Source organism: Haemorhous mexicanus, chromosome 2 (genome assembly GCF_027477595.1).
Source record: "Haemorhous mexicanus isolate bHaeMex1 chromosome 2, bHaeMex1.pri, whole genome shotgun sequence".
NCBI lineage: Eukaryota > Metazoa > Chordata > Aves > Passeriformes > Fringillidae > Haemorhous > Haemorhous mexicanus.
Window position 1 is genome coordinate 112,288,359 of NC_082342.1, and position 15,242 is coordinate 112,303,600.

General features: G+C 37.3%; 1 protein-coding gene across 7 annotated transcripts in view; it reads right to left on the reverse strand.

Moving 5' to 3' along the window:
• The window catches only part of DMD (dystrophin), a 979,946-nt gene that overhangs the window by 837,628 nt on the left and 127,076 nt on the right, over window positions 1–15,242 (reverse strand). The gene's annotated exons all lie outside the window — the stretch shown is intronic.

Genomic DNA, 15,242 nt, shown 5'->3' on the forward strand with positions numbered 1-15,242 from the left:
TGCTGCTTTGGATCGCTCAACTGTTTTCACCTTTTTTTGGTAATTTCCAAACTAGAGAGCATATTAGCTCTTTACAGATAAACTTTCAATAATTTGGAAATGGATTCTGAAGCTGTGGGATAAGGGCTGCGGTTAAAAGCTAAGCTAGCTCAGCTGAAGTTCAAATTTCAAAACATAATGATTTCATAAAACTGAAACCCATACATCAGGTCAGCTGAACCCTGAGGGTTTGTGTTCTAGTATTCTGTCTTTTTCTTCTAATTCCCAGACAGCTCCTAAAAATTAGATAAATTTAAAGCAAAAGTTTGAGTTTTCTGAATCCCTGGTAAATCTTAATCCAAATGTGTTTTGCTTGATCCAAAACTAATCTTTCTAATCCTAAAGCATTTCAAGGTATAGTTAAATACATTTAAATAATACAAGAAATGCTTTACAGGTACTAAAAGCAAAGCAACAAAACTAAGGAAAAACAATTGACATCAATTCTTTAGCCTAAACAGAAACAGAAAAAAGTAAGAGCAATATAATTTCTCATCCTGTTGAAATGGTTGTGCATCACCTTAACTACAACATAAAATGGGACAGAGAAGGAGCCCTGAAGAGTACTCTACAATTTTGTTTAAAATGCTTTTCAAAAAAAAAAAAAAAACCAAAAACCAAAAAACAAAACAAAACAAAAAATCTCATACTAAAACCTAAACCCAAAATCATTTGCATTGCACTATGTTCACTGCAATATTTTAAGTACAGAGAGAGACCATTTACACAGAACAGAATGAAAAACTTTCTGTTTGTATTTCCTGCACTCCTTGGATTTGGTGCATAAGGACACACTTTCCCCTTCCCCTTCAGCCTCTACCAACTCCAGGCACCCTGTTGTGGTGAATTTATTTTAAGAATGAGTTACATTAAGAGGAAGAATACTATAAAGCTGCATAGAAACACAACTGCACCCATTGGTGCTATGTTTTTGGTTTTTTCAAGGGGGAAACTATGTATTTTACTAATAGAAAATCATCCATATCTTGTAATGTCTCAGAATCCCATGTTATTACACCATATATAGTTAACCTAATCTTAGATAAAAACCTCATTAGTACTATATATAGAGAGAAATGGTTATTTTTTAAAGATTTTTTTTTTGACATTTTACATCTTAAGCCATTTTTAACTGACTTTAACTACAGCTATTCATTTTTTTCACTATCTTTGACATCCAAGGTGGAGAACATGTGGGGTTTTATGGTTTTATTTGTTTGGGTTTTTTACAGTATAGGACTTCCTTTGAGCAGGGCAAAATGAAAAGGTAATTATTCTGCCAAACAGCTTTGCTGGTCTTGAGAAATATCTGGCATGTGTTAAAAAGTGTCTGGCAAACTGCTCTGCTATTTCAGTGATCTGGAGCAGGGAGATTAGGCAGGAGGGAGTTGCACACCTTTGTATAGCAGATGTGGCTTTTCACATACCTATGGAAATTGTTCAGATTTCCAAAACAAAGGTTCAAAATTACAAATTTGAAAGGCTTATCACATTTTTAAGACAAGACAAATAGCTAAACTTCTCAAAACTTCATTAACATCCAGCAACATAGAGAAACTAATTGCTTATTGGCCAAAGACTCCATAAGTTAACAAAGGCTTTTCTTGGCATTTTGTGTCCTTCCTGGCAGCTCTGAGCCAGACTAGAACTAGGTGGAAAGCTGTGAGCAGAAATTGTGCTTCTCACCTATTTCCAGCACCCAGGCCAAACTGAGAAGGATGTTCTACTTCAACTGGGCAAGTAGACAAAGACAGCAGGGAAATGAGATGTGATTGAGGAGCAGGGTGAAACAGAAAATTTGGAACATGAGAGAACAACTGACTGTTACTTTAGAGGGAACAGAAAAGAGTCAGTAGAGCAGGGAGTTTTTGGAATATGAGACTGAACTGCTGACGGGTACAGACAACCAGAGATTGCTCCAGTATCTTCAGCCTCACGTAACTTTTCTGCTTAACTACTGCAAGTCTGCTTTCATTCACACAGAGTCCCACTTTCCTCTTCCCACTTTCAAATGAGGAGAATTTAGCAAGACTTGTGAGGCTTTAGCTCTCCTCCTTGTGCTGTTTTTTTCCCACTCTTCACTCAGAGAAGAATATCTACTGCTGCAAGCTGTCAGAGCAGTCATGCATCATGATACAACCCAAAACTGAATTTATTTTTTACCCCACGCCATTTCCCCAATCAGTGAACAGAACAGATCTCTTGGCATCCAGCTGAAAACAAAACTCAGGCTACACAGCAAAGCTGTTTTCCAAAGTGCCCTTGCCTGAACTGTTGCTGAGAGTGGAAACCATGTGGCAAATGTGAAATGAAACAATAATTCTACAGATAGTGCTGCCATGAGGGTTTGGCTTCTATCTCTTCACTTCATGCACATTATATCATTTAAACCAGGCCCCTGAGGATTATTACTACATGCTCTTGATCTTCTGGGTACTGAATTTGAAAAAGTATTGAAAACTCATTGCTTTGGTTAGAATCAAAGAGGATTTCTGTCTGGAACAGAAATCAGTGTCATAAAAAATCCTCTGAACTATCAGGCACAATGCATGACAGCCAAAGAGCCCAGAATCAGCAAACACATTTTGTGTTTGCTTTTTAGTACTTCAGTTTCTCACCTGAAATACTACCTGCACAATGAAAACTGGGGACTGGAAAGATGATGACTAATAATATTTGGTAACTAATAAAATAAACAGTGGTAAAACAATAGAAAATGCCAAAGGAAATTAAAATTTTTGTCATCAGAGCATACTTTGATTAGGATTTAGTAAATAAAGCCCATGGCTACACACAGAACAATGAGTATGAAAATGATGAATGCAGCAATCATCAAGTAGGCATTATTCCTCCCATGCACAGAATGAAGTTTGACTTCAAGGGGGGAAAAAAATCCCAGTAAGTGATTCTCTAATTAAAAATAGTGCCATTGTGCATAAGCATAGAGAAGACAAAATTAAGATTATACAAGCAGCTCTGATTACTAAATTCCACAACTTTTAAGCCCTTAATTTCTCTATTTTAACAGAACTCTTAAGCTTTTCAGAAGTAATTTAGAAACATACACATGAAAACAGCCCCCAAAAATAAAACAGGCAATAATAAAATCAGAAATAAAAAAAAAAAAGTTTAATCCTGTGACAGAGTTTGTATGAATGTTACATCTAAGAAAACAAAATTCTTTTACTATAAACTTTACAACTGATAAGCTAGTATTATAGCTATGAAATGTAGGAGATGTAGAAAGATGAGTTTCTTATTTTTGTTTTGGTGGTTTGGGTGTTTGACCTTCCTAAGCAAACAGCAGTAAATTGGATTTTCAGCACTGAGAATTCTGTAACTCTCTATAGTGAACTAGAATCTGAAAGAACAAAAATGCACAGGAGCAAGGATATTAATATACAGGAATATCTTTCTTTATTAAAGCTGTATGTTTAAAATATTAAAATACATTTATTTAAAGAAGGCTGTCTGTGACTCTCCAGAATCAAGATTTTTGTCTTTCTCAGGACTTTAAGAATTGGTGTATATACACCAAAAAAAAAAAAAAAAAAAAAAAAAAAAAAAAATCATATAAACAAGCCAAAGAGAGACCTCCTATTTTAATATTAGTTGGTTCTTCCCATCACAGAGGCAATTCATACAATTCTGCAGGTATGGCAAACTACAGAGTTCTTTTCCTCTATGTCAAAAGACTAATTAACTTTATTTTTTTTATATTTATTTACTTTTATGTAACATCTTAGCATATTACAGAAACCCAGTAACATTCATATAAAGTAACTGAAACACAGTGTTACCTAAAGTTTCAGATTAAAGATGAGGCATCTCTCTAAATCTACACATTAAACCAGTCTAAGGTTCTGTAGGATTTTACTCAAAACCTTGTGTTTTTAGAGCCATTAGGGCCTTGCTTACTGCAGCTTGTTTACATAAGGTTCATTAAATTATTTAAGAAGTTACTCTATAGCTTGTTCTGCAGAGTTTATGGTCTTTCCATCAGATGATGCTTATTTATAGAATGCTGTTAGTTCTACATATTGAAAATTCATTACATAAAGTTATCCACAGTAATTATTGTCAGCTCATGAAGCTTTTTTTTTAATGCATTATGATTTCTCCTTTGGATCTTTTCCAGTAGTAACTGCAAGTAAAGCATCTGTATTTGAATACTAACACAAAGATAATTGCTATTCACATAAAGTTAGTCAAAGAAATGAGCATCTTAGAATAACATGCCAGGCTTAGAATAACATGCCTCCCAAGCTGAATGTTTTATTCCACTATTAGCTTCAGTCTAACTTTTCTTAGTTTAATCTTATTAGCATTTATTGAGTTGCAGAGGTGAGGTCCTGTACAAAACAATTAAAAAATCATGACAAAGCCTCATTGTTTCCCAGCACACAATCTACAGATGTTCAGCTGTTGGTACAAACAATTCCTCTTGTGTTTTTGGAGCTGAGAGTCTGCACTGGAACTTGCACTCAGGTCAGTTCCTCTAAAAGTACTGTGTAAAACTCTCAGAGACAAGAAACACAATGCCCTAAAAACAGAGAGTACTGTACTTGTTTGCCTCAATGTAATTGCTGGAGGAAGACTCAGAACTCTCCTTAAAAGTAGTCTCAACATCCTGATGATATCTTGCTTTAAAGATATCTTGCTGGCCAGACTGATACAGCCTTGTTTCAAGCATTGTGACAATCACAAGAGTCAGCCTTGTGAATCTATTATGTGACAATTACCTACTACTTCTTCCAAAAATAGACATGCAATGTTGATGTTGACTGATTCCAAAATCTGGCCTTTGCCAAATATCAGAATTTATTCAGAACTGCAAAATTCTATTTTTCAAGCTTGAATAAATAAATTAAATTACTAAGCTATTTTTATAATAATTTTGTGCTAGATTAGCAGACTAAGTAACAGCATTTCTACATTTGTTATTAGGAAAGACATGAAGAGACAGGAAAGAAAATTGTGTACACGTAGCAGCTATGTCAATCTCATCCATTTGCTTAATGCACAATGCTTATGACAATACCAGCTTCCTTTGCTATTCAAATGGAACAACCTAAATATTCGGCTGAGACACCACAGAAGCAGCTTATTAGGAAATGACAGTTCTGGAATAAAAGGCTACTTACAAATAAAAAAAAAAAGGAAAGAAAAAAGATTTGTCAGAAGCAATAAATTAAACAAACAATCCTTCCTGTCAAAGAAACTATGTAATTGCAAGCACCACCACAAATATTTTTAAAAGACTTTTCAAAAGAGCAGTTTCATTGTCTGTCAGATCAAGACAGAGATTCCTGAACACTTCCTAAGTGTATGACTGTCTTATGCTCAAGCTGGCCAGCATTTCCTCAATATTCAATTCCATGGTGATGAATTTGTGTACGATCACTGCTTTCAAAGCTCCTGCCCTAGGGCTGTTAATGACATTTGGGGATCTCTGTGAATTGGTCATCATGGAACTACGTGGAACACCAGCAACAAAAATCCCTGAGTCTGAAACCCTTTACACCTTACACTATTTGAAAATTTAAACCAAATTTTAACTATAATGGATGTGTTTTAATTACAGTAAAGATTCATGACTTGACCATGCCATCTTGCCGTTTAAACAGAACATATTTTAGTCCATTTTAAAAAGTATTTAGTGAGATCATAAAAATATTAGCAATCTAATTATTTTCAAATAGAAGGGATACTAATAATAATCTAAACAGCTGCAATGTCAGTGAATTTAATTAACAGTTAAAAACATGAACAACAGGGAGCAAGGCAACATGCTGTTTCTAAAGATGTGCAAAATGGAAGTATCCTCTCCTTGTACCTGGAATATTGATGACCCAAATTCGCTCTAGCTCACTGCACAGACAAAAGCCTATTTCAAATTACTGAAAGGATACAAAGAAATTTTCATGTACTTTCTCTTCTAAATCAATACAGAAGGTGGAAGCCAGTACTTGTTCTTATCCTCCTGAGCCTACCCAAGCCCAGCTGACAGCCTGCCCTTCCTGAGAAAAGCTAGATCAGACCTGGGGAAGCAACCTGGGCCATGAGCCCCCTCGAAGGAAAGCAACTTGGCTTAGATTTCCCCAGTCAAGACCTGAAAACCTGAAAGTTAACTTTCACTTCACTAATGTAAGAAAACACCAAGTGTTTACAAAGTTTTTTACTGTAAGACACAGTGGTTACTGATCTTATTTTTCATGAACAATCAGGATTGAGACTTACTTCTATCCAATCTCCTGACCATTTTGATTAAAAGAGTCTTTATACTATAGAAAAATAACTAAGAAGTCTATAGATTTTTCAGGTGCTGTTCTTCTTGGAAGATATATCTGTAGAAAAGTTATTCAACGTGAATCTTGAAGTTCTACCAAAAATACCTCTCCCCCTTTGCCCCTTCATCTCCACATTTTTTTTTAATTATTTTTCTTCTTTCTAAGACCATTAGATGTAAAAAGCCATTTTAGCCATTTTATTTTCCAGAAACTGAGACCAGGACAAATAGATCCTGCTTTACGCTCTAGAAGAAGGGGGAAAAAAGCCCAAACAAATGCTGACATTTGCCATCTGTATAACACTGCTAAAACTTTCTTCCTACCATGTTTAAGAACCTGTGGAAAATTGGAATCAAAAGTTTCTGCTGAAGAGCTCAGTTTTCTACAGTGGGCAATCAGAAAGCACCATATTTGCTTTTGTTCTGTGCCTTAGAAATCCTAAGCCTACCTGCCAAGTTTCATGGTTTTAAGCAAAGCACATTTTTCATGTGGTTCAGAACGCTCAGTCCCCCAGCTAAGTCATTATTACTTATTGCTTTTATGTGCCCCGGCCTTCTTGAAATGACAGCCAGTTTGGACAGTCTGCTCTGCCTTCCCTGTGTCTGATGATGCTGGGAACAGATGAATGGGAGGCACTCCTGGCTGTTAGAGCTGCCTACTAACGTGAGTAAACAGTGTAGGGCCTGATGATTATTTAGTACTGACAGTTTTGGTTTGGAGAGAAATGCGCTCCAGACAAACAAGGGAAAAGAAAAGGTTTTTTAGGATACATCCCAGGTAACTTCTGCATGAAATGGGTCTTTCTCATAACAAGAACTTTCTGTACTCATTACTCACCTTGAACAGTTTAGGTTAATGTATCAGGCAGCACAGACTTACTGGCTACTCAATTGTTAGGTATCCTGATGGGAAAACCTAAGTTCTGCACAGTGTATTTTAAAACCCAGGGCTGGCAATCAATAAAAAGAAAAAGCAGCTTGAAATTCCTGACTTTTATTTAACTGAGGCCCTTGACTTGGTAAATCACCAATTAATATTAACTTTGTTAGCCTGAAACTGAATTAGGTTGACTGCAGTACATGGCTTCTTTGGCTCCTTCTCTGGTCAATGCAAGCAGTTACTTCTAATGGTGTTAAAGCTCAGATGAAAATGTTAAATGGAAGAGTCAATTGCAAGGTCGTTACTTCTTTTTCCAAAGTAATGAAAACAAAGTACTTTATGCAATATACAATTATAGGTTAATGACACAGCTCTCCAGAGTGGCTCTAGGGCCTTGTTCAATTTAAAATACTGATTTAAACAATTCTAAAGTAACATTAAGTGTAAATAAAAAATGTTAGTCACAGTTTAAATGTTATATCAAAGATACATGTGATTAAAGAAAAAACGAATAGGCAACACTTTTCAAGCAAATATTTCAATGAGAAAGTGTTTTAAGCCAGTATGAAAACAACACTCACTAAAACCAGCTATTACAAAGGCAGAGTGAGAATCAATCTCATAAAGCAGCATTTGCCTACCCATTTACCTTGGAATTTCTGCAGAATGAAATAACATTACCATAAGACAAACCCCAACAAATTGGGTGATTTTGCTGGTAGCTTCTTTGCAATTATATGTTTCAACCCTGTATGAAAATAACCCATAACCATACTGGTTTTACAAAACAATTTTTTCTCACACTCTATGACTCATTTTCATCACAAAGAACTACACTAGGTGCTCTTTCCAGAATCTCCTAAAACAAGAGAAAAGATGGAAAGATATATTTCATGGTGATTCTGATTGTCATGCAATTAAAAATTAAAAACAATTTCTTTCATGCCTGTACATTTGCAATTTTTAGACAGAAAAATACCCCAAACAATCATTAAAAATTAAAATACCAAAGCACCAACTTTATGAGTAGCAGGAAGCTATAGACAATAAAAAGACAAAAATAATAGATAGATATTTACATTGTTTAACTTCACACCCCTCAAATTCTGCCTGGAGTTCTGAATTAAGACAGGAAAACAAGAAATTGAAAGAATGGGATTCAGGGTCTCTCTGGGCCAATACAAAGTTTTTTCTGCACAAGTATTTTTTCATCAGAATCAGGAACAAGCTCTGACCTGAGCAATTCATGCAGCATATTTAAAAAAAAAAAACTTTTATTGGAAGAAAAAAGATTTTTTTATGTACAGCGTGTTCTTTAAGTCTAAGTCTACCTTAAGACTCTGAAACTTATGGATGAGAACAGGAAGTACACTGGTCAGGTACAGTATCACTGAGCTTTTTTACTGACACTCCGCAATGTCTCTGGGCATACCTGTGCTTCAGAAGCATCCTGTCATGATACAGAAGATTCTGGAAATCACTCAAAACCAAAGCAAAGAGCAGTGGAGAACTAATCCCTTTCCCAAGCCCATTCTGTGCCCCTCTGCACAGCCCCACCACAGATGGACAGTCTCTGCTCAGAGAGGATTTAGTAGCTGAGGGACTTAAAAGGCAAACCTCTGTCAGAGAAAGGCACAAAATCCCACAGGAGAAAACCTGCTGTAGGCAGGCTGGCACTGGCCAGGGATGGTCAGAACTGGTCAAGTCCAGCTGTCACTGTCACCCATGCTCAGGGGAAGACAGAAACTCAGCCACTTTGAGGAGTCACCTCTGGGAGCCACTGCGGAGGACTCTTTCTCACCTAAATGTGTCTGCTAGGCCAGAATCTTTGGGGCCTTTCCTTCTGCTGGGCCAAATGAACCTTGTGTGCTAAGCAATGCACAAAATTTTAATGTGTTAAAACCTGTGTATATTCTGCTTTGCAGAGCCCCAGTGGAAGATGGTTGAACAAAATGAAGTGTGGCTTCTGCACCCTGTCTTCTGTAGAGAAACAACTTCTCCCAAGCAAAATCTTCCCCTGGAGAGCCCTCCTAAACATACCCCCCAACACACTTTCACTTGCAGAAGTCTTCCTGAGATCATGGCAGTAAAAATGAACTTGGGCAAGAAACTAATCTCAAGCAAAATCGCTGAAACAGGAGATCTGTTAGCAAAAATAATGGTCAGTGACAAATTGGGCAGCTGCCCATCCCCATGGGACTAAAACAAAGGGAGATGTGTCTGTCAGAGCTTCCACAGAGTCCTGTTGGATGACACAGCAGGAGAACACCTGGCTGACTGAAGGATGCACATGCCAAGGGGAAACACTCTTTTCAAATGAGAGAGATTAGCCTGCAAGACAAATGGCTGTGATAAAGGCAAAACAGTTGTACTTGTCACTGGAAGCCATTATCTGTCAAATGTAACATTACTCCTATCCACATATTTCATCCATTCATAACAAAGTCGATGTCATCAGGTTTATGAGTGACAACATTGACTTTTAGTCAAAACTGTAGAGAGTTAAGCCTTTACATCTGGGAGGAATGTGATTTTTTACTTCAAGTAATTACTTAACTTCTACAGTTTCTTCATGGCTTCTTTTCTAGTCTTTTTGGTGTCCATTAGAAACCCATGTTACACCTCCATTCCCCTCCACCCAGCACCTTCTTATGACAGAAAAATATGGTGGAAAGGGGTTAGAAGCATGCTAGAATGCAAAGCCTATTTTCTACCCTCCAGCGGGGTTTTTGGGATTTTTTTTTTTTGGGGGTTTTATTTGTTTTGTTTTGGTTTTGTTTTGGGTTTTTTTGTGGGGTTTTTTTTGTTGTTTTTTTTCTGTAATGCAAGCATCAAGGTGGTCTCTGGAAGCATAGATACTACTGGAAAACTGCAATTCAGGAGCATGAGAATGAAGACAACATTAATCAATAGACAGAAAACCAGGAACTTTTAGAAGTTACTACAAATTTACTCCTTAATATATGCACAATAAGTATGACAAGAACTGGAAGCCCTGGGTCTAGCCCATATCTTTCACCACTGACAAGAAAAATGCAGTCTGAAAGATATTCAGAATTTTGAACAGAGATAAACCTATTTTTGATAGATTCCTGTCAGAACAGATAAACAGTAAATACCAAACACTTAGGTTTTTGCAGTAGAATAATGAAATCTCTACTGCAAAAAACTAAATTACCTAATTTGCTAAAAGAACTTGAAAAAATTCAAATGATCTCCTCTCTTACTGGAGTGCTTCTGTAGGGAGTTAAAATAGACTGATACGTGATGTTTTTATTTACTTTTTATTTTGATGCAGGAAATTGCTAAGTTTTTGCACAAGTAACCTACTTTTCACAGCTGTATTCCATGCTGCTGTTCTATATATCTTTCCCTTTCAAATAGCTAACCTAAAACACTTGGTTTGGACAAGGCTTACTGAGAATGTCCTTTCCTCACTCAGGTCAATTATCTGAAGAAAATGTGTAAGAATTTGGTTCCCAAGACAAAGATTTCTGAAGATGTAAAAAACCCAAAAAGGCATCATTCACCATGCACACAATTCATTTTTCACATGTACCAAGAAGTCCTGAGAGAAGGCCATGAAGAAACCACCCACTAATTCTGTGTTGGGGGCTCCCTAATGCAGAACACTTCTGCCACGCTGGAAAGCTGCCAGCAAAGCACCCTCTGGCCAAACACAAAAGTACACCCCAGCCCCGTGCTCAAGCACACACAGAGCCACAGAATCACACAGAATAAACTGACTTGGAAGGGACACACAGGGATCACCAAGTCCAGCTCCTGGCCTGCACAGCACCATCCCCAGGTGCCACACCACGTGCCTGGGAGCATTGTCCAAACACTTCTTGAGCTCTGCCAGGCTGGTGCTGTGACCACTGCCCTGGGGAGGCTGTTCCATGCCCAGCCACCCCCTGGGTGAAGAACCTTTTCCAGATACCCAACCTAAACCTCCCTGACACAACTTCAGGCCATTCCCTTGGGTCCTGTCACTGCCACCACAGAGCAGAGATCAGTGCCTGCCCCTCCTGTTCCCCTCAGGAGGAAGCTGTAACTGCAGTGAGGTCTCCCCTCAGTCTCCTCCAGGCTGAACACACCAAGGACCTCAGCCCCTCCTCACACAGCTTCCCCTCCAGCCCCTTCACCATATTTGTTGCCTTCTTTTCAATGCCCTCTCATAACTGAATGTCTTTGTTACATTTTGATGCCCTAAAGTGCTCCCCAGAGTAGAGCAGAGAGGGACAATCCCCTCCTTGCCCAGCTGGTAATGCTGGGCCTGATGCCTCCAGGACAGGCTTGGCCCTCCTGGCTGCCAGGGCCCCTTCATGGCTTTGTTTACAGTACATGACCTGCTTTAAAAATGCCAGCTCTGTAACTGGTTCTCCAGAGAAAATAATCTTACTTATGCCTCCCCAAAAAACCAAACAAATGTGTTTTATCTAAAATGTGGCACCTCATCTACCACTTTCATTCCACATCAGAAAGCACTCTTTCCATATTACGCCCTCATGCACATTCCAGGAAAGTTTGGCAAATTATTTTTGGCCTTTTGCCATCTCCTTTTAACTAAATATGTACAGGAAAACACAGAAATCTTATCACTGAGTGTACACAGCAAGGCATACAGCATGTTGGAACAAACACAGCTTTACAGAATATTTTTCACACCACATTTAAGGCTAGAAGAGCATTACAAGGAGGAAATGATTGTCACAAATTTAAAAGTAGGAGGGAAGTGCCTAGCCATGTATTTGCAGCCTGGCTTTATTCACAGTAACTGAACAGCATCTATAAATATATATAAATTAACAGTATCTAAAATCCTCCCTGTTGGGAGTCAACACTGATACCATTGATATTTACACAAAAAACAGCTCCCCCTTCCCATCCCGGCCCTGCATATCCTCTTGCTGTGTGTCCTGGCACAGCTTCCCTCCCACCAGAAATGCCACAGCCTATTGGGAGGGGCTGGTACAGCCCTCCAAGACAGTCCAGGATGATTATTTTCCACCATCCTCTCCCACTTTATGACAGGGACACCGGCCCACAGCCATTCCTCAAGAGGCCCCAGGAGCAGCTGCAAGCACTGTGCCAACCCCACCATCCCTCCCTGGCCCAGATCACAGCTGCCAAGGTGTCAGAGATCAGGAGAGCATGCTTACACTGACTACTCTTAGAGAGAGCTCTCAATACAGGTTCCAGTGACAGCCTTCCTTGCACGTGTGGGGCAATGGTGCCTTGTGTTTGTTTTGTGATACCAGCTGCATACAATATTTCGATCCATTCCACACTTTGTGTTCAGTTATTCCTAGTTAATTGTGGTATTTTACATTAGTTTTTATTCAATCTATTTTGTTCATTGCTTCTACTGGGAAAAATGTATCTCCTTCGAAATCTTATCCTCCATTCCAATTGCTTGTTGCCACAATCACCATAAATTTGGTGTCATTTAATATTGGTATTCTCTATTTCTGCTGTTCAAAAGGCTGATGAAAATGATGAAAAATATCATAAAATACTCATTCAGTACGTCCTTTCTAGCCCAAATCTGCCACTCAAATGGGCTTATTCTTGCTTCACCTAGCCTATATTTTCATAGATTAGTGAGAAGAATATTAGTTGAGACAAATTCGAGCAGGATACTAAGGTCAATATTTATAACATCTACTGCAAGTCATAAACTCATATGAGTTATATGAATATTAGTGACTCACACCCATTTCAAAATTATAATCTTTATTACCATAGTACTTAAGAATCAATATTGAACCAGAAGCCCACTGGGATAGGCACTGGATAAACATAAAAATCCACCAGGGGTTTGCTGACCTACAGAGCTCACTACCTGAGTACTAATAAAGACAGAACAGTGCACAAAGATGCAATAGAGCAAAAGGTGAAAATAAGATGAGCAACAACATATCCCAAAGCTTTGGAATGAATACCTGAAAAGAATTATGCTAGAATAAAAAAAAAAACAAGCAAATACCAAATTCCAAGCACTGGAAGATGTTCTTAAGGAAGAATTTAATGTATGACAGACAAGTAGATTTGAAAAAATGTGTGTGGAGCTTTTCTGGTGTAAGAGGCAAAACAGAGAACATAAATTTATTAAATTGCTAGTAAAACCACTTCATATGAGGCTCAATCTCCTTCACTCTTATTATTTAGAGGCCAGAAAGGGCAGAGAGAAGGTGAAAAGGACCTTGCAAGGAAAGATCTGCATTTATACTGTATCTGATGCAGCTAGGAAGAGGAATCACTAAAAATGTACACAGAGCCTTCAAATAATTAGGTAACATCTAATTTTGCACAAGACTAGACTGTTCTTCCATTTTTTATTGTTTTTTAAGTGCTTCACATCATTTCTCACTACTTCATTCTTTTATTCTGAATGTATGTCATGTTTTGTTCTAATTATGATGCTGTTGGGATCCAAATATTGACTGCTTCTGTAAGTAGACTGTTCTTCCATTTTTTATTGTTTTTTAAGTGCTTCACATCATTTCTCACTACTTCATTCTTTTATTCTAAATGTATGTCCTGTTTTGTTCTAATTATGATGCTGTTGGGATCCAAATATTGACTGTTTCTGTAACTGGCAGAAAAACATACCTGAGCATGAGACACAGCTAATTTCATATTCCAATCCCATGCTTTTTAGAAAAAGAAAAAAACCCCAAAAAGCCAGAACAAAACACATCTGTCAAGGCTCTCTAGGGGTCTCAATCCCCACTGTTGCCCTGCAAGTTCTGGAGGCATTAGTGGCGCCTCAGTCACCACTGAAATTCTGACCTAGGAAAATAGGGGTTAAGTCCATTTGAGGTCTTTTATAAACTGAATACAAAAAAGTCAGACACAATATTAAACTACATTTTAAAATTATATTTATCACCAAGACTTCTCAGCTTCTACAGTATTTCAACTAGGGTTTAGGGACACCTATATGTTTTCACATTTAATGTATATGTCAAGAAATTTTCATTCTGTGAGTGATCCTTTTTCTTTTTTTTTTTGTTTTAGAAGGTACTTCTGTGCAGTCAAGACCACTTAAGCTTTCCTCTTTGATGTCAATTCCTGAACACTTTAAAATACAAATCTTCACATATTTCTGATGAGCATCTAAATTGTTTTCTTATAGCCTGAAGAGAAATAAAGTTCAGCAACAACTGTTATTTTATAGGGAAGTTCAGAATACCTCATCAATAAGTTTCACAATGAACAGCAGGTCTCATTGCACAGGCTCATCATAGGCAAAAGTCACCGCCAATATAACTGAGAAGTCTTTGCACATGTGAGAGAGAATATAACCTGAGAGGCCTAATTAATGGAATTAAAGGAAAAATACAGGAAAAATACAAATAAATATTGTAATACACTTTAAAATCCAAAACCATACAAATTCTGCCTTTTATTGCTTGCAAAGACCTCTTACAAAGCAAATACACTTGCAGGACCAGTATTAAATCAAGTTCTATCTGGTAATAGTGTTCTTGACTTTTCTCTTTTTCTCCTAAAAAACTTTTCTTTTTCTCTTTTCAGTAGCTGGAGTTATTTAATATAATTATGAATATTTAACCTTAAATAAGATAACAAAATCTGACTATTTCTATGGTGGAGATATCTATGTTGTTTCATCAGGTATCAGATTCCAAATTTATCTCTACCATATTATAGCTCACATAATAAGGCTACATGAAACAACTGCTTGAAACAATGACCCACTGTATTTTAAGATTGATGAGCTGATTTGTATCTTGAAGTATATCAACCATCTTAAAAGTGTTTGGAACAGAATATGTCAACCTAAAAGCAAATTGTAGCATCACAAAATACTAAATCATCCTCTTTTTTTTCCAAAATGTGAACTGTGCTATGATCATCAGAATTTATTGATTCTACAGAGGGGAAGAAAAGTTATTTAACATTATTATGGGAGAAACTAGTAAACAGAAAGACTACTTTTCACAGATTTCCACTTATTTTGAGAGGTTTATGTATAATCCATATATATATATATAAAAATATATATAT